The following is a 19,014-nucleotide window of genomic DNA, read 5'->3' as shown; positions in this document are numbered from 1 at the left end:
CACACAAAGACCAGGGGGCACTAATTATGGGTGGAAGAAGGGCAATTCTGACAGCTAAATAGAAAAGGGTTCTTTACAGTAAGATCAGTCAGAGTGTGGAAGAGGTAGTAATGACAGACACTGTGACAGCTTTTATAAAAGGGCTGGATGATTTCCTCAATACACATAACATTTTGGGTTATAGTTAATTTAGTGACAAAATGTATAATTGGAGGAGAAAGGATGAATTTGATGGGCCGAGGTCTTTTATCAACCTATGTAACCAACTCTTCAACTCCTCTGTGGGTGCGGACATGTTTTGATTGGCCGCCATCAAAGGAGGAAAAGCAAACGCCCACAAAAGTGCTGTCGTATACGCCCAGTTGGTTGAAGGGAAAATTTGCACCTTTATTACTGTGGCTCATAACTTTGAAATGGATGGGCAGAGAAAGAGTACTGTTCCAGAATTAGTGGAGCAGCACCAATTTTAGGAGCTACTCAGTTCAAATACAAAATAACAGTGAAAGTTCCTCTTTAATTCAAGATTGTGTTAAATGTATTTTTTTTTATTAATGTGGCAATGGTTTTTTTCATATCACAATCTGTACTGAAAAAAAAAGTAAAAATCTTACAATTTTCACACTGGGATAGAACAACAAGTAGCCAATCATGTCATAGTCATGGTGATGACAGCAACTAGAGTATGTTGACATTGTGGGAGTCAGTAAGGACAAGACTATAAATTGGAGATTCATTAGAGAGAGATTAAACAGGTTGGCTATGGTTAGATGTACTTTTTTTTCCCAGAAACGGTGTCATACCTGTCCATAGGCTGTGTCTGGCATTCAGTTTGGATGAGCTGCAAAACCAGACAGTGCCCAAAGATAGACATGGCATCATTTGGAGAATGTATCTATAAAATATTGGAAGAATGCTGTAGATACAAATAGTGGATGCAGTAGATGGGCCAAAACTTCCAGGACAGTTCTGTTTTGTAGAGTCTAAAAGTTTCCCAAAGTAAGACAAAATTTTATCCATTGTGGGTACTGGATGGACTTCAAAATAGAACATTGTGAAATGATGTTACCTCTATGAGAATTGATATTTAATGCAACAACAAAAAAGAGGAGAAAATGTGCTATTACCCTCATATTGTTACTGAATACTCTGAAATTTTTTGGGGAAATTGGTAAATATCAGATTTATATAGACAGCGGGTCCTCTGAGCTCTAAAGATTGGCATTTCAGGCTGCATTAACATGTGAAGCATTCAGTGACAATAATGGAAATTGTGACTGATTCCTAATTACTGAATATATAAATGTGAAAAGTGTTTATGAGAATTCTAAACATTCAAACAATTTGCATTTGAATTCTTAGAAAATTTTGCTTTTATCGATTACAAGCTTTGTTCCAAAATGAATAATTGTGATTATGAGGGGCGATTACAGGGTGACAAAGGGATTTCCATTTTTTTTAAGTTATTGTGGGTTTTTTTTTTAAATAAAAATAGGAAGCTGCTTTTTGCATTTACTGGATCAATTTTTTGGACTAAAACAACTCGCACATCTAGACTTTTTGATGTGTTTCGTAGTGTCTTATGTGTTGGGGCAAATTTTACCATGAAACTCCTAAATTACAGTCAATATTTTTTGGCTTTCTAAACCTATTGTCCCTATAGGGAACTTGTCCATAGGGTAGTACCTACAAAATATGTAAAAAGTACAGTTGCATTGGACCAGGTCAGTAAGGGGGCATTTAGTTGCCTTAAAGCATCCGCAAGATGTTACAAGTTCTCAGCAATGACCACTAAACAATGGCTGTGCTCTTCTGGCTCCATTCAATCTTTACATGAAGCCAGCCGGCGGTGAGAGTGATATCAGCTGATTGGTGGAGGTCCCGGGTGTGGAACTTCCACCGATCTGATATTGATATATTGATGACCCCAAAGGGTGCAGTATATAACTCAACCTTCGGGCACCCAGCTGTTGGTCTTCTGCACCATAATAATAGCAAGTCACTAGGGTGCTTTGACATTGCATTTTGTTACATGCTGGGTGGCCCCGTCGGGGCTTTCGTCCAACCCCCCACCCCCGGAAAACCGAGTTCAGGCCGTAGACTATCATGATGCCGAAAGAGTGAACGTGGATACTTTTTGGGCATATGCGCCTATTGGAGGCGGACATCCAGACACAGTCTACTATGTTTGAGCGTCCATCTCCAGTAGGCATATACACTCAAAATATGCCTGACAGAGCGCACGTTCACTCTGTTTGTACCATGATAGTCTATGGCCCCATCGGCACATATGTCCAAATCCTGTTTTGCAGGGGGATTCGGACGGGGCCACTGAGCGTGTGACAAAACGCAATGTTGAAGCGCCATAGTGGTTACACAACGCATAAACAAAAGTTAAACAATCCATAGTTTTCAAGGACCTGCTTCCATCTGGATATCAAGCACGTCGAATCTGTTTTCTGTGATACATCTCATCTAGAAAACAATATGTTATAGAAGATTCCAAGAATGTCCACAAGTCTAACTGGGTTCTTTAGTTGAAGTGATCAAAACGTGATTCTATAAAGTTGGTATATAGCTGGCATGTAACAAGTAATATAACAGATCGGCAAATCCTAGATTGAAATAGCGGTATTGATTCTTTTCCATATCGTTAGCTTCAGAAGCTTCATTAAAGCCTGAACCAGCTGATAATGTGCACAACGGTGAGCAGGTCCATTAAATGGAGCAACTCTAATTAGTGAAGATTGCACCATTAAACTGTAAATAAAAATAAGATGGACAGAAAGGGGTTAACAATGAAGGAATTTGTGACAATTGTAGGTTATTCCAGTGTGAAAGAACATTTATTTCACCTATCTTATTTTGACAGTAGAGAGTTTTGTTTTTTTCTGTGGTCATGCGATTGGTACCTGAGCCATTATGTCGTGATGATGTCATTTAGGACCATAGGCTGATAATCAGATCAGGACCTGGATGTTGGGGCAGTTTTGTAGTGAAATTAGACACGTCTACAGTGTGTGGTCCTTACTGCTGTTTCAATAAGATCAGTGTTTTATCAGCAGGAGATTATCACTACAGGACTAGATGTCTTGTGCCCCCTAGTCAACTGTTCTGTGTAACCCCACCCCCCCACCACTGACTAGCAGCTATCTCTAAATATACAGTTTACACCAATCAGTGGTGTGGGTTATACACCACTCAGCATTCTGAGCACTGCTATATCTTCAGCAGAGAAAACAATGATTGCATCAAAATGACAGCAAGCACAACAGCAAGTGACACATCCCTGGAATCAGAGTCTCAGCCCCTACATTATGCTGCTTTCATATTGAATACGAATAACTTGGTGACAGATTCCCTTTAAGTATTTTGTTTTCATTTGTTTGTTTTTTTCTACATACCTCAATCAGTATATTAAAAACAAAAACTAGAAATCTTACGATATTCACACAGGTTATTCTACACTCATACTTCCTGTTTCAGGAACCCATATGTACATTATCAGAAATATACTGACTTATCCTACCTTTTATATTAAAATGTAGACAAATGGAAAGATGGATCTAAAATCACGCTACCAATCTCCCACCAGACGATGAAAGAACAGCGAAGGGCATTTGGAAGCGTTATTATTTGTCAACGCGTTTCGCAGCATACAACGCTTCATCAGGGCAAACCTCTACATTATATAGTGTTTTGTCCTGATGAAGTGTTGTATGCTTCGAAACGCGTTGACAAATAAAAACGCTTCCAAATACCCTTCGCTGTTCTTTCATCATCTGGTGGAAGACTGGCAGCGTGATTTTAGATCCATCTTTCCATTTGTCTTAATTTTTTTCTGCCATGATGGATCCACAACCGCCTTCTGCTCTCACAAGCTAAAACAGGACTCGTGACTGTCACAACACCAAAAGGTGAGCATAAACAGTTTTTCCCTCTTTTATACAGGATAAGACCCTATTTGCACTGCATTGTCTCCCCAGCCTATTTGTATCTATCTTTCTTATCAAAGCATCTGATGAGTATAAGCAAAAGTCATTGTGAAGGGAAGGGGAGGAGGTGAGCTGTGATATCACCTACTCTGAATGGTGGATTCTGTGTTTAGAGGTGTTACCTGTCATTGATGATTGAGTCTGCTGAAAACAATTTCTGAAATGACAGGAAGCGTAAATCTAAATTGGCCCTTGTGGTCAGTGTGTAAATTGCAAGATTACTATTTTTGGTTCTTGATAAAGATTGTACTATAGAAAAAAAACGTTGTGTTAAATATATTTTTTTTTTAGTTGGCAAACACCGGATTGAAATACTATGTTATTTTCTGATGACACATTGCATTGAAGTGGTTAAAGGTATCTTCCTGAATAAGAATGGACGATTAAAAAGAAACATGAAAAGGCAGTGATATTATAGACTTGGAAGAAAATCTTGGTGCTCTGATAAAAAAAAATACCCTATAATTTTTTTTGTTTCACTAAAGGGGTTTTAGAATTAAGTCACCGCTTGAAGTGCCTATCGGTCAATAAATCTCTTATTGTCTCTCCTTTTAATGTTCTGTAGCTGTGAAGAATGGCAAAGCTTTGAAAGTGTGATTGTACTTGTTATAGAGCCCCCATACACATTGGATAGGTGTCGGAAGAAGATCTTGCGGCCAACAGCTATCTTTCCCAACTCTCCCATACACAGAGAACACAGGAGCTCTCGGCTAAGCGTTCCCGTGAGAGAGCCACTGCCAGACTCCAGGAAGAACAAAAGGATTGATTGTTGAGATTCCAAAGTGTTGGTCCTTTTCTTAACCCTGACATCATCCGTTTGGAGGTCCTCCACACATGTTAGACAACCGATACTAACTGAATTAAGTCCAATGTGTATGATGTTTGTGAAAGCAATGAATACAAGGTTGATCGTAAGAAGATGTCAACTTGTAGAACCAAAGGAAAAATAGAGTGAGAATTGTAGACCAATATATTCTAAAGATTATAGGAATTTTTCTATAAACCACTTATGATCACATGAGGTCTGAGTGGTTGGATCACTAATCATAAGAACTGAGATTGAGAGATGGAAGCAAGTGCTTAACTTCCACATGACGAGTACCATCGTAAAGTATATTTTTTGTACGGATTCTCCCAAAGAAATAATTACTGTAAAATATCCTTACATTGGCTATTTTTTATATATATATTTGTGTATCTAAATCCAGTATTCCAAAGTACGGTGCTAGAAAATATGTAAAAAGTTATTAGTAAAGGATATTGAATAAATAAAAAATGGTAACATTTTCTAAAAAAATTAGTAAATACACCGAAAATTGTATTTTTCACCCCGAATAAAGAAATTCTACTATGACATAAAATATATGGTTGTTGCATCAAAGAAAATTTGTAGATCATTTTCTTTTACCTTCCAATTATATTTTGATATATTCAGAGGCTAATTTTACTGCTAAGGTGGTTTATGATGACATCAAAGGAGGTGCCTTTAAAAAAAAAAAAAGTAAAAAATCTTATTTTACATAACGAATTCTATTCTTGTTCATTAGCGTCCCACTTAGTTATTAATTATTGACCATACTGGATTGGTAAAAGGAGCAATTCTCCGGGACTTTTACTGTTTTGAAGTCTACATCACCCCATGTCTTCCTCCTCCTGGAAGATACTATAGACTTTCTCACTGTAGATCATCTTGGCTTAAGACAAGGTTATTGTATAGCAGTATTGCTTAAAATTGAACTCCTAAAGCAGAATTCAGACTTCAGTAAAACAAAGTCCGAGAAAGGACCATGTTGTCCAGACCGGCCACGGATCTACTGACCTGAACTCCAAAGTCGTATAGGCTTATGCGATGCTGTTGTGTTCGGGACATGTGACCCGCAGCTAGTTCAGACATAAAGGACTTGGACGTTGTTTCACGAAAATCTGAATTTGGCCTTGCCAAAGTTGGGAGTGGGCCATCTACACGTTTTGCCTAGAGTCTCTTTACTTTTTTCTAATCCATGCGAAGTGTATCATTTGTCAATTCACTTAAATGTAAAGATATGTAAGACGACAACATTTGACTAACTGTTTAGGTTGGGTCCACATGGATTGCCAAAATGGAGGAGCTGTACCCCATAACAAAGAACCAATTCATTGGTCATCTATCATAAATAAAAACTGTGTAGTAGATTCACATTTTGGCAGTATAGACAGGTTCCAGGGACCAACAGGAAATCTGAACCTCCCTAGGCAACGTTCCAAAAGCTTCTTCACTGCCTTTGTTGAGTTTTGATACTCCCTATGTCACTTTTCCAACATATCGTGGTAAAATGAAATTGTCTTAGTTATAGGTAACCAGTCAGTAGATTTTTAGACCCAAAATGAATGTCATCTATGCAAAGCATCTTAAGTGTTGGTTATGTCTATGCCTTTGTATTATAATTCTGTGAATTCTAAAACTCCATGAACAAATGTTTATGCAAATCAACAACCAAGTACAGAAAACGTTGGCCTTGTACCTACAGCTTTCTGGCTGATCTCCATCTTTCCCCTCCTACTACCGGCCTCCTGTCAGTCACTGACAGGTCACTCTTCTCTGTAACCTGCTCCACCATCCATTACCAAGGTCGGAGGATGCACAGGTCATAAGTCTGGCTCTCACAATATCATCAGAACTTCCTGCACATGCGTCTCCCCCGAGGAACGACGGTGCCTGCATAAGATTTTGGGTGGGGGAGCAGGTCACAAAGAAAAGTGACCTGTCAGTTAATGATCAGAAGCCAGCAGGAGCAGGAGAAAGCGAGAAGAGGAAGATGTCATAGAGCTGTAAGTGCAGGCCAAGCCCACATGCACTTGGGAGCTAATTTGTATAAACATTTAGATTTCTAGAAAATGGATGCCTTCTAACACAAAGGTTTAGGCATTATCAACATTTCAGATGCTTTACGTAGATGAACTTAGACTAGGGTCGAAAAACCTGCTGACTTGTCTGCTTTAAAAGGTTTTCCTGGTCTCAGCATACATTTCTGGAGTTTATGACTGCAGTTTGCCCAATACTTCCAGTGTGCAATATGCTCACTGTCAGGATTCCTTTCTATTTTAGAGCAGTTGAGCCCATTAGCTTCTCATCCGATTCTCTCAAGAGAACATTGAGAGAAGCAATAAAGTTGCTAATTGGCATGTGATCTGCAAATCACATACTTGCAGCCATAAGACTGACCACTCAAGCTAAAAACATGGGGATCCTGACAGAGTGCATATTGCAGACTGACAGGATTCCTCAATCCATAGACACATAGAATGTATGCAGAAATTTCTGTTCAGACCAGCTAGAAAACGACAGGGAAATTGAGAATGTGATGCTAGCCAAGGTGGACCTCATCAATTCTCATCTCCCAATTTGCCCAACATGGGATCTATTACTGGGTTGGCTATAGACAACTAATCTTGCTTTGAGTAATCGTTGTAGGTCTTCCTAACGGAATGATAACGAGCTGATGAGATGCTTGTTGTGCCACAGTTTTGACTATCAGGACTTCTAAACATAAGCAGATGTCTTCATGGGACAATTGGTGTTGTATAACTGCCATATGACCTAGTTTTTCTATCCTTTTCCAATTTATTTATCAACTTGAATCTCAATGTTATACCTATCGAGTGTCTGATATCTAACCGTACATAGGCTGCCATTTTACAGATTCCTAAGTGTTGACATTTTATAAAGTATTTTTGAATAAACCTTTTTATACATATATTTTTTCCAATTCTATGTATATTAAAATGCATAGTGCTGTACCTTCATACAACTTGTACGCCGGCGCCACTGTTATTGATTGGATGAACAAATCATTAAATCTTTTAAAATTCACCTTCTGGAAAAGCCATTTGATTTTATTGTGCTCCTAATTTATAAATGCAGTGGTCATTGATCAGAAATAGATTAAGTGACATCAGGAAGAAGATGGATGGGCACAGGAGGCTTGTTGTGCCTACAGGATGTCCTCAGGGAAGGGCACCTGCTAAAGGTAAAAGAAATATGGGTATATTAAACATTGGTTTTCAGTTGGGTAAACCTAATGCTGTGTTAATGATATGAGGACACCAAAGACAGAGAAGGGTGGATCGCGATGGGTTTGTTTTTATTTTATAATGTAAAAGTAGACAATTATGCATAACTTAAGATTTGGTCAGATTGATAGGTGCAGCCTAAAGGTACCGTCACACTCAGCGACGCTGCAGCGATATAGACAACGAGCCGATCGCTGCAGCGTCGCTGTTTAGGTCGCTGGGGAGCTGTCACACAGACAGCTCTCTCCAGCGACCAACGATCAGGGGAACAACTTCGGCATCGTTGAAACTGTCTTCAACGATGCCGAAGTCCCCCTGCAGCACCCGGGTAACCAGGGTAAACATCGGGTTACTAAGTGCAGGGCCGCGCTTAGTAACCCGATATTTACCCTGGTTACCATTGTAAAAGTAAAAAAACAAAACACTACATACTCACCTTCTGATGTCTGTCACGTCCCCCGGCGTCCACAGGGTTATTACGCGCTGCTGCTCAGAGCTTCCTGCACTGAATGTGTCAGCGCCGGCAGTAAAGCAGAGGGTAGTAAAGCAGAGCACAGCGGTGACGTCACCGCTGTGCTCTGCTTTGACACAGTCAGTGCAGGAAGCTCTCGGCAGCAGCGCGTAACCCTGTGGACGCCGGGGGACGTGACAGACATCAGAAGGTGAGTATGTAGTGTTTTTTTTTTTTAACTTTTACAATGGTAACCAGGGTAAATATCGGGTTACTAAGCGCGGCCCTGCACTTAGTAACCCGATGTTTACCCTGGTTACAAGTGAACACATCGTTGGATCGGCGTCACACACGCCGATCCAACGATGGACAGTGGGTGATCAGCGACGAAATAAAGTTCTGGACTTCTAGCTCCGACCAGCGATATCACAGCGGGATCCAGATCGCTGCTGCATGTCAAACACAACGAGATCGCTATCCAGGACGCTGCAACGTCACAGATCATCGTCGTTCTCGCTGCAAAGTCGCTTAGTGTGAAGGTACCTTGCAGGCAATTTTGAGACTTTTAGCATTTTTGTGCCTTCCCAAACCACTTTCTTAAAGTTAGTGGAATATAGTGAAACATTGTAGTATGCAGTAGATCTTCCGTTTTTCATCTGAAGCTACTGTACATAGACTTAATGGCCGAATCTGATCCACTAAATTGATGAGGATAGCATCTGCCCTAAGTCTAACGAATCAAATGAGACACACGGATCCGTTTTTAAAACTGATGTGTGTATGGCTCAATGAAACTCTACGAATCTGTGTGTTGTCTGTTTAAAAAAAAAAAAAAACAGCACTTGTGCAAAATTACAAAAAATATTTTTTTCTGAACATCTATTAAAATGGTTAAAGAAAAAATGTCAGAAATATTTTAACCATGTACAGTATGTTTCCGGATACTGGCTGCTTACATACAGTGTGTACAGTAGGTGACAGGTATATAGCTTGTTTTTCATATCTGCTGTTATATACAATGGCATAGACGTAATGGTGACATCACTTGCTGGCAACATTTCAGAAATACGGTGCATAGGCGATTTGATTACTCCATTTCAATTAACTGTCCTTCACTAACCACAACCCACTTCCGTGCGTTACCTCTGCCCTGGCGAGTCTCGTCTACTTTCACTAACATTTCCAAGACCTGATTACACAGTGCCTCAGCCCCAATTTGCCTTCAGCTGCCTCAAGGTTCACACAAATCCACAGCTATGCTCTCCTGGGATCTGGATGCTCTGCAGCTGAGCTCTTTCTGGCTGTACCACTTTCGAGGCATCAAGGATATTCTGGCCATGTTTAGGATCCAAATTGCCACTTCTCTATCCTGTTGTGATCTTGCTACCTTAGAAATATCTCTCCTTACACACACACACACACACACACACACACACACACACACACACACACACACGGCTAATTGGACATAATTTTGCACAAAACCCCGAAAATGGGCCAGACAAAATTGTTGGCACCCTCAGCTTAATATTTAGTTGCACACCCTTTAGAATAAATAACTGCAATCAATCACTTCTTATAAGCTTCAACAAGCTTCCTACACCTCTCAACTGGAATTTTGGACCCCTCTTCTTTTCAAACTGCTCCAGGTCTCTCATATTTGAAGGTGCCTTCTACCAACAGCAACTGTAAGATCTCTCTACGGGTGTTCAATGAGATTTATTTAGATGGTTATCAGGCCCATTTTTGGGGTTTTATGTGAAATTGTGTCGTTCCAATGCACACAAAGGAAATAAAGATGTGTAATTTCAATAATTTTCTGGGAGAAATACTTTATTTTCTGGAACAATTTTAAGGGTGCCAACATTTTTGGTCATGACTGTAGATAATGATAATGCATTTTTTAAGGGTTTTTATTTACTGCCTATTGTGCAGTATTTATACTGGATCCTTGTATTTTAGGGTCATTGCCATACTTGCCAGTGGTCTTTGGGTATACTTTGGTTTTAATTGGTTTTATGGTTCTTGGTCCAAATACAATTCTTTGTTACTGCAGTTGTGCTTATCATTGTGTAACACTTTCATGTTTGTTGTATCTCTTGGTTGGTTACTGATTTAGCACCCATTCTTATATTTGCTGCGAGTCTCTTTTAGTCAGATGTCCTCACTCATAGGGTGCAGTCTGGCTGCCGTATAACTCGGAGCGCAGTGCTCAGACTGGCCGTGGCTATTATTATTATTATACATTTTTATAGCGCCATTTATTCCATGGTGCTTTACATGTGGAAAAGTGGGCAAATATAGACAAATACATTAAACATGAGCAAAAATCAAGGCACACGGGTACATAAGGAGGGAGGACGCTGCCCGCGAGGGCTCACAGTCTGCAGGGGATGGGTGAGGATACACTAGGAGAGGGTAGAGTTGGTGATGCGGCAGTTCAGTAGGTTGAGGATCACTGCAGGCTGTAGGCTTGTCGGAAGAGGTGAGTCTTCAGGTTCTTTTTGAAGGTTTTAATGGTAGTCGAGAGTCTGATGTGTTGGGGTAGAGAGTTCCAGAGTAGGGGGGAAGCATGGGAGAAGTCTTGGATGTGGTTATAGGAAGAAGAGATGAGAGGGGAGTAGAGAAGGAGATCTTGAGAGGATCCAAGGTTGTGTGTGGGTAAGTACCGGGAGACCATGTCACAGATGTATGGAGGAGGCAGTTTGTGGATGGCCTGGTATGTCATTGTAAGGGTTTTGAACTGGAGACTCTGGGTGATAGGAAGCCAGTGAAGGGCTTGGCATAGGGGAGAGGCTGGGGAATAGCGGGGAGACAGGTAGATTAGTCAAGTAGCAGAGTGTAGGATGGATTGGAGCGGTGCCAGAGTGCTAGAGGGGAGGCCAGAGAGTAGGAGGTTGCAGTAGTCAAGGCAGGAGATGATAAGGGCGTGCACTAGTGTTTTTGTGGTGTCGCGGTCAAGGAATGCGCAGATTTGGGAAATATTTTTGAGTTTGAGACAACAGGAGGAGGCAAGGGCTTGGATATGTGGCTTGAAAGAGAGGGCAGAGTTGAGAATCACCCTGAGGCACCGGGCGTGTGAGACAGGGGAAAGTGAGCAGCCATTGACATTGATGGATAGGTCTGGTGGAGGGGTAGAGTGAGATGGGGGAAAGATGATTAATTCTGTTTTATCCGTGTTCAGTTTTAGAAAGCGAGCAGAAAAGAAGGCCGAGATAGCAGACAGTGTGGGATTTTGTTAAGTAAGGAGGTGAGGTCAGGTCCGGATAGGTAGATCTGCATGTCATCGGCATAGAGATGATATTGTAAACCGTGGGATTCTATGAGCTGTCCCAGGCCGAAGGTGTAGATGGAGAAGAGTAGGGGTCCTAGAACAGAGCCTTGTGGAACACCGACAGACAAGGGGAGAAGTGAGGAGTTGGCGTGGAGGAGGGAGACACTGAACGTTCGGTCTGTCAGAAATGACGAGATCCAGGATAGGGCCAAGTCTGTGATGCCAAGAGATGAGAGGATCTATCCGGCTATCCCGATCTGAGTGTGACTGTAGCATAGAGATACATGAAGCTGTCATGCTCGTAACGGGAGTCTGTGCACTGCGTTCCGATTTATACGGCCGTCTGACTGTGCCCTTAATCTTGAGCTCTTCGTTCAGACTAACAGATGAGGATCCTCAACATTCATCTCGTCTAGTCACAGAATTCCCTAACAGGGTATTGGATTATATGACAATGTGTCACTGTTGTGCTGGATCTGACACTTCGTGGGTGCAGACGCCGCAGAACATATGGTTCCCCCTGGCAAATATTTTACTGTCTCAGAAATGAAAATATTTACTTTCTTTCATACAACAACTGCTATCATAAAACATGACAAATTATATTGTTAAAGTAGCCCGCCAATTCTGATCTCCCACCAATCTGACATGATATTCTAGTGCTTGCCTCAGCAGCCATACAACACGAGTACCCTGCACGGTGCATTTATTATTTTGGAAAAAAGTAGAAACCGCGCATAAGGAAATAAACTAAAAATAAGAAAGACACATAAAATGCATAAAATCCCACAGCATTTTGCATTATGCATTTTTTGTGTCTTTCTTGTTTTTAGTTTATTTCCTTATGCGCGGATTCTACTTTTTTCCATTTGTATTGTGCATGTCAGGATTGGCGTCCACCTGCCTTGATTCCAGCTGCTAAGGTTATTTTCTACGTGATTAGCGCTTGGGTGTTTTTTACCATATAGAATTTATTATTTTACTCGTAAGACCTGTACTCTATAGATGTTGTACAACAGTCTTGGCATCTGTACCACGGCAGGAACTCGCGTATCTTCACGACGAAAGCCAGAACAGGCTGGAGATCAGTATGGGAGGAATACCTTAACAATACCATTCGCCGTGTTTTGTTATAGCAGTTGTTGCATTGTGATTATTTTCTATAACAGTTAGATATATTTGTGACCATTTCACTTTGGTACAACTCATTCCAAAAAGCGGCTCTAACACAGCTGCCATTTTTAGCACTTATCAAGCTGCAGCGATCACAGGGTCACAGATTTACTATAAAATTCTGTGGTCTCAATTTCTTTCTTCAAAAGACTTTTCAGCAATCTCATTATCATCACATACAGGTTAACAATTAAATATAATAATTTCAGATTCAGTAGATAATACAGGATCCACCATTTACACTAGGTGTTGTCATCGCTCACCTCCTCTCCTTCAAGTTGTTCTTGCCATGAGTAAAAATGAGCATCATTCCTAAAGAAATGGTCTGAGCAGTTGTAGGGCTATTACCGGCACCTCTGCATGGTATCCCCTTCCGCCTCCATGCAGGGACGCCGGCTTACTCACTGACCTGGCCCTCGGCGCAGTCCCTGGCTTGCTCCTACTCGGTGTGTGCACGGTAGTTCTGGCGAGCCATCAAGTGTGTGTGTTCCCCTGCTCTTAGAGGAGCAGCGTGCATATAGTAAATGCCCTCAGCTTGTAGCTGATAAGCATTTAGTATAATTTAGTGCACCTGCAAGATGGCTCCCCCCAATAACTGGGATGCATCTTGTATAAAAGATTCCCTCTCCCCTAGGAAGTCGCCAAGCAGTGTGTAGAGTCATTACTGAGTAAGGTGTACTAGTATTGAGTTATGAGGTGCCCTGGTCCAGGTGAGGCCAGTGTTCTGAACCTGTATACCTGGTCCCGGTGTTGCCAGTCCTGTATCCATAGTCCCCCAGTCCCAGTGTGGCCAGTCCTGTATCTAAAGTCCCCTGGTCCAGGTGTGGCCAGTCCTGTATCCGCCTGTATCCGGCCCCGGAGAGGCCAGTTCCTGAACCTCGTTCCCTGATCACAGAGCGGACAGTTCCTGAATCTCGTCCACTGATCACAGAGTGGCCAGAGCTTGGACCTCATCCCCTGGTCCCCAAGCGGCCAGTGCCTAAACATTGTCCCCTGGCCCGTATGCATCCAAACCCTGATCCAGTATCCTAGACTGGCGTGTCTGAACCGAGCCCGAATCCCTGTCCGTAACCATTCTATAAAGATGCCAGTAATCTGAACAGAGACCTACCCCTAATCACTGTTAGTATACCTGACCCCTGGAGTTAACAGCTCAGTACAGGGTTCTGCCCAAGAGTTCTGCAGACAGTCCTTGTGGGCTTGAAGAAGAGGGTGTATAAGGGGGGGTACTGTAGCACTATTTCTGATGCCTCTGCATGGTGTCCCCTTCCCCCTCCATGCAGGGTTGCTGGCTTACTCACTGCCCCAGCCCTTGGTGTGGTCCCAGCATGCACCTGGTCCCGGTGTGGACAGTCCTGTATCTGTAGTCCCCTGGTCCCAGAGCGGTCAGTGTCTGAACCTTGTCCCCTAGTCCTGGAGCGGTCAGTGCCTGAACATGATCCCCTGGTCCCAAAGCGGCCAGTGCCTGAACATGATCCCCTGGTCCTGGAGTGGCCAGTGCCTGAATCTCATCCCCTGGTCCCGGAGCAGCCAGTGCCTGAACATTGTCCTCCGGTGCCACCAAACCCTGATCCAGTATCCTAGACCGGTGTGCCTGAACAGAGCCCAAATCCATGTCATAACCATTCTGTAGAGGTGCCAGAATGTGCTAGTCTGCACAGGGGACCTAGACCTAAACATTGTCGGCGTACCTGACCCCTGGGGTCAGCAGCTGTCACACCGGGTTCTGCCCAGGAGTGATACCTGGCGGCTACCTGCAGCTCAGTCTCAGTCTCCATCATCACGAGCTCCAGGGAACACCAGGTAGACGCTTAGCTACGTCCCTTCCTGGGGAGGCCAGGCCCCATGGCACAGTGGGTCCACAAATCCACATGAGTGACTGATAGGCGTAACAGTGGTCTTACAAGTGTCGACAAAATGGCTCTTCTCCCCTCTCAGGCCGGCGTCACACTGGCGAGTTTTACGGACGTAAGAGCGCAGAAACTACGTCCGTAAAACTCGCATAACATACGGCACAATTATTCTCAATGGGGCTGCTCCTATTAGCCGTATATTACGGTTCAGTATTATACGGCTTTCTACGGCCGTACAAAATCGCAGCATGCTGCGTTTGTCACCGTATTGCGCAAAAAAATCGCCAATGAAAGTCTATGGGGGCGAGAAAAATACGGATTCCACACGGACCAGCAGTGTGACTTGCGAGAAATACGCATCCTCATATGACCTGGAGCATGGGAAAAAGTTCCCAGGCTGCAGTTCATGAGAACATCCACCAGAGGGCGCCTCACCGCGAATGAATGAAATGTAGGTCAATGACCTACATTTCATTCATTCGCAGGGGAATTACAAGCACGGAGCACAGCTGCATTATAGCAGGGCTCCTGCCTGTAATATTAGTTAACCCCTTCAGATGGATTACATCGTTGGACCTGACAGTACATCAGAAGGTATGTATCTTGTGCGTTTATTATGTTGCCAAGCGAGGGTGTTCCTGATGGATTGAGAGAGCAATAAATTATTACAACAACCGCTGTGTTTATTTCATTAAAATCCTTTTTAATCATGTGTGTGTGTGTTTTTTAACCCTTTCCAACAATTGGATTAATAATGGATAGGTGTCATAATTGACGCCTCTCCATTATTAATCTGGCTTAATGTCACCTTCCAATAGCAAGGTGGCATTAACCCTTCATTACCCCATATCCCACCGCTACAGGGAGTGGGAAGAGAGTGGCCAAGTGCCAGAATAGGCGCATCTTCCAGATGTGCCTTTTCTGGGGTGGCTGGGGGCAGATGTTTGTAGCCACGGGGGGGCCAATAACCATGGACCCTCTCCTGGCTATTAATATCTGCCCTCAGTCACTGGCTTTACCATTCTGGCGGAGAAAATTGCGCGGGAGCCCATGCCAATTTTTTCCGCCATTTAACCCTTTATTTCAGCAGCTACAGCGCTGAAATTTTGCACATACACACTACTAACATTAGTAGTGTGGAATATGCAAAAAAAAAGGGGATATGAGATGGTTTACTGTATGTAAACCACGTCTCATATCCTGTCGGGTTTGTGCAGGAGAAATGAAAAGCCGGCAATTGAATTACCGGCTGTTCACAGATATCGCGCTGAATGAAATCTAAATACAGAATATATATATATGTGTCTCAATGACATATATATATATATATACTGTATATATGTTTTAATGAACATTTGAGCACATAAATCCATTAGATGTCGGTTTTGCAAGCCTGCGCGAAAATCTCGCAGTACGGATGCCATACGGATTACATACGGAGGATGCCATGCGCAAAATACGCTGACACACCCTGACTACGGATCACTATTTTGGGAACATTTCACCGTATTTCGGCCGTATTACGGCCGTAAAATACGGACCGTATTGTCTTACGCCGAGTGTGACGCCGGCCTCAAACTGAGACACTGTACACTGATCAGCAGGGAACAGTCAGTTGCAGCATTTCAGATAGGAGTGTAATGATCACAGGCCCATGGTGGAGGAAGGCCTGGCAGTGTTCGCCATATATTCAATTGGATGCACCTCTTATTGAAAACAATTGCAGAGCACGGAGTCACTGTCTCCTTGCCCCACAGGTACCTGTATATATCACCAGCTTAGCAGAGGCCAGCATCAGCTGGTGACATCAGATGTCCTATTGCAGGCTGAGTAATGACGTCACTGCATTGTGCCGCCTATAGCGGGAGATGGGAGAGGAAGGACCAGCTCATCGAGCTGTGACAGGTGAGAAGAGTCGTGGTTGTTTTTTTGTTTTTTTAATTGTTAGGTAAAGCTCGCCACAGAGGGAGACAATATGCTGCATGGGGCCATAGATGGGGACACTATACTGCATAGAGGCCACAGAAGGGGATATTATGCCATATACGGACACAAATAGAGACATTCTATTGTATAGGGGCCAGAATGGGGGATTTTGTTATTGTAGTGTCAGAATGGGATATATTATACTGTATGGGACCAGAAGGTGAGACATTATACTGTACTGAATGGGGGACATTACTGTATGTGGGCCAGAATGGGGGAATATAATACTGCATGGGTGCCAGAATATGGGGCATTTTACTGTACCGTGTGGGGGCCAGAATGGGGAACATAATTACTGTGCGAGGGCCAGAATGGGGACATTATCCAGTATGAGGGCCATAAACGGGGAAATTTTACTGTACAAGAGCCACAATATGGGACCATTTCAATGTTCATCTAAGGCAAGCTAAAATTGGCCCCATATAGTAAATAACAAGTGAACCATCATTCACAATAGGTAATAGCCGCCTCACCTACTCAATTCACAAAGACCTATATACACATGTCAGTTCTATTGTTCAGTCCTAACGAACATTGGGCAGATGAATTTAAAATCCACTTTCCTTCTCTTTTTAATGGCTATCTATTCTAGTCAACACCTTGTGGAGGATACATGTTTTCTAACCCTGCAAAAGGCAATGTATTAGGGTCTGCATTACGACAATCTTGCATATGTTTAATTAAGCCTATTTGGTGACGCAGATCACTGATCGGCATCTGGTTGTGTTTTTTTTGTGTGTGAACAATGAATTGAATAAAAATTAATTTAAATTAGTTAATAGAACTAGATTAGGGACAGTAAATACTGTAGTAGTCAGCATCTACTACGGTATTTTTTACTGCGTATAATCAAGGTAAAGTGTCAGATAGTTGCAAGCGTTCAGTAATTTTTTTTTCTCAGGGTATGTGTCCACGTTCAGGAAACGCTGCGTTTTTGACGCAGCACTGAGCCACAGCGTCAAAAACGCAGCGTCCAGATGTTACAGCATAGTGGAGGGGATTTAATGAAATCCCGTCTCCACTGTGCATTAAAAAACGCATGCGTTTTTCCCGCAAAAACGCACATGCGTTGCGTTTTTTCAGAACGCAGCATGTTGCTACAATGAGCAAAACACGCAGGAACACCGCAGGTGACCTGCCAGTGACCTCAGGTGCATTTTTGGTCAGGATTTTACCTGCATAAAATCCTGACCAAAGCCTGAAGCAAACCTGAACGTGGACACATACCCTTACTGACCTTCGTTTAGTAAGTTTGTTTTTTTTCTTTTACCAAATTTTTATATTTTTTTTATTTTATTTTTATCTTTTTTTTTCCTAGATTCTTTGCTTTTTTTTCTCTTCTTAATAAGAAAAGTTTACACCAAATACTCAGACACACAGCTGAATAAAATTTGGTACGTATACAAACACCGAATACGTGAAAAAATGTCCTGCTCGTCCCAATCACTGTATTCAGCGGAGGAGGCACACGCCTTCCTTGCATCCGACATAGTGATAGTGAGGGAGAGGATCCCATCTTTCTTTATTTTTCCTCCTCTTCCACAAGTGATACTGAGCCACCATGCAGATGCCCAAGGACAGAAAATGTACCACCGCCTAACCATTTGTGAACCCTTCCCAAAAATTATGAGCCACAGATTCCTGATTTTGTGGTGCAATCAAGAATGCAATTTGACACTACTGGATAAATTAACTTTTTCAAAGTCTTTTTCTCTGACAATTTTGTAGATCTTACGGTGTTCCAGACAAATTTGTACAATATGTGCAACAATTTTTATCCCAAAATAACACTTTATCATTTGCCAACTGGACCCGTGTATAACACTCCAATGTTCCGCATGGTTATGCCCCGAAGAGGCCATTCAAAAATTTTTACATTACTGTGATAATGCACAATGCGCTTCACTAAATGACCCCAGCTTTGACCAACTTCTCATTGATCACGTCAGCAACAAGTTTGTTGAGGTGTACGTTACTCAAAGAGACATCTGCATGGATGAGTCTCAAATACATTTCCAGGGGAGGTTCAACTTCCAGCAATACCTGCCCAATAACAGGGCCAGGTACACAACTAAACTTTACAAACTATGTGAGACTATCTCCGGGTACACACACAGGTTTAGGGTTTATAAACGGAAGGACACTCTGATTCAACCCCCTGAATGCCCTCATGTTCTTCTACCTCTACGTAGATAACTTTTATACTACCATCTCACTCTTCAAGTCCCTCTCTGC

Source organism: Ranitomeya variabilis, chromosome 3, assembly GCF_051348905.1.
Source record: "Ranitomeya variabilis isolate aRanVar5 chromosome 3, aRanVar5.hap1, whole genome shotgun sequence".
Taxonomy (NCBI): Eukaryota; Metazoa; Chordata; class Amphibia; order Anura; family Dendrobatidae; genus Ranitomeya; species Ranitomeya variabilis.
This window is presented reverse-complemented; position numbering follows the sequence as displayed.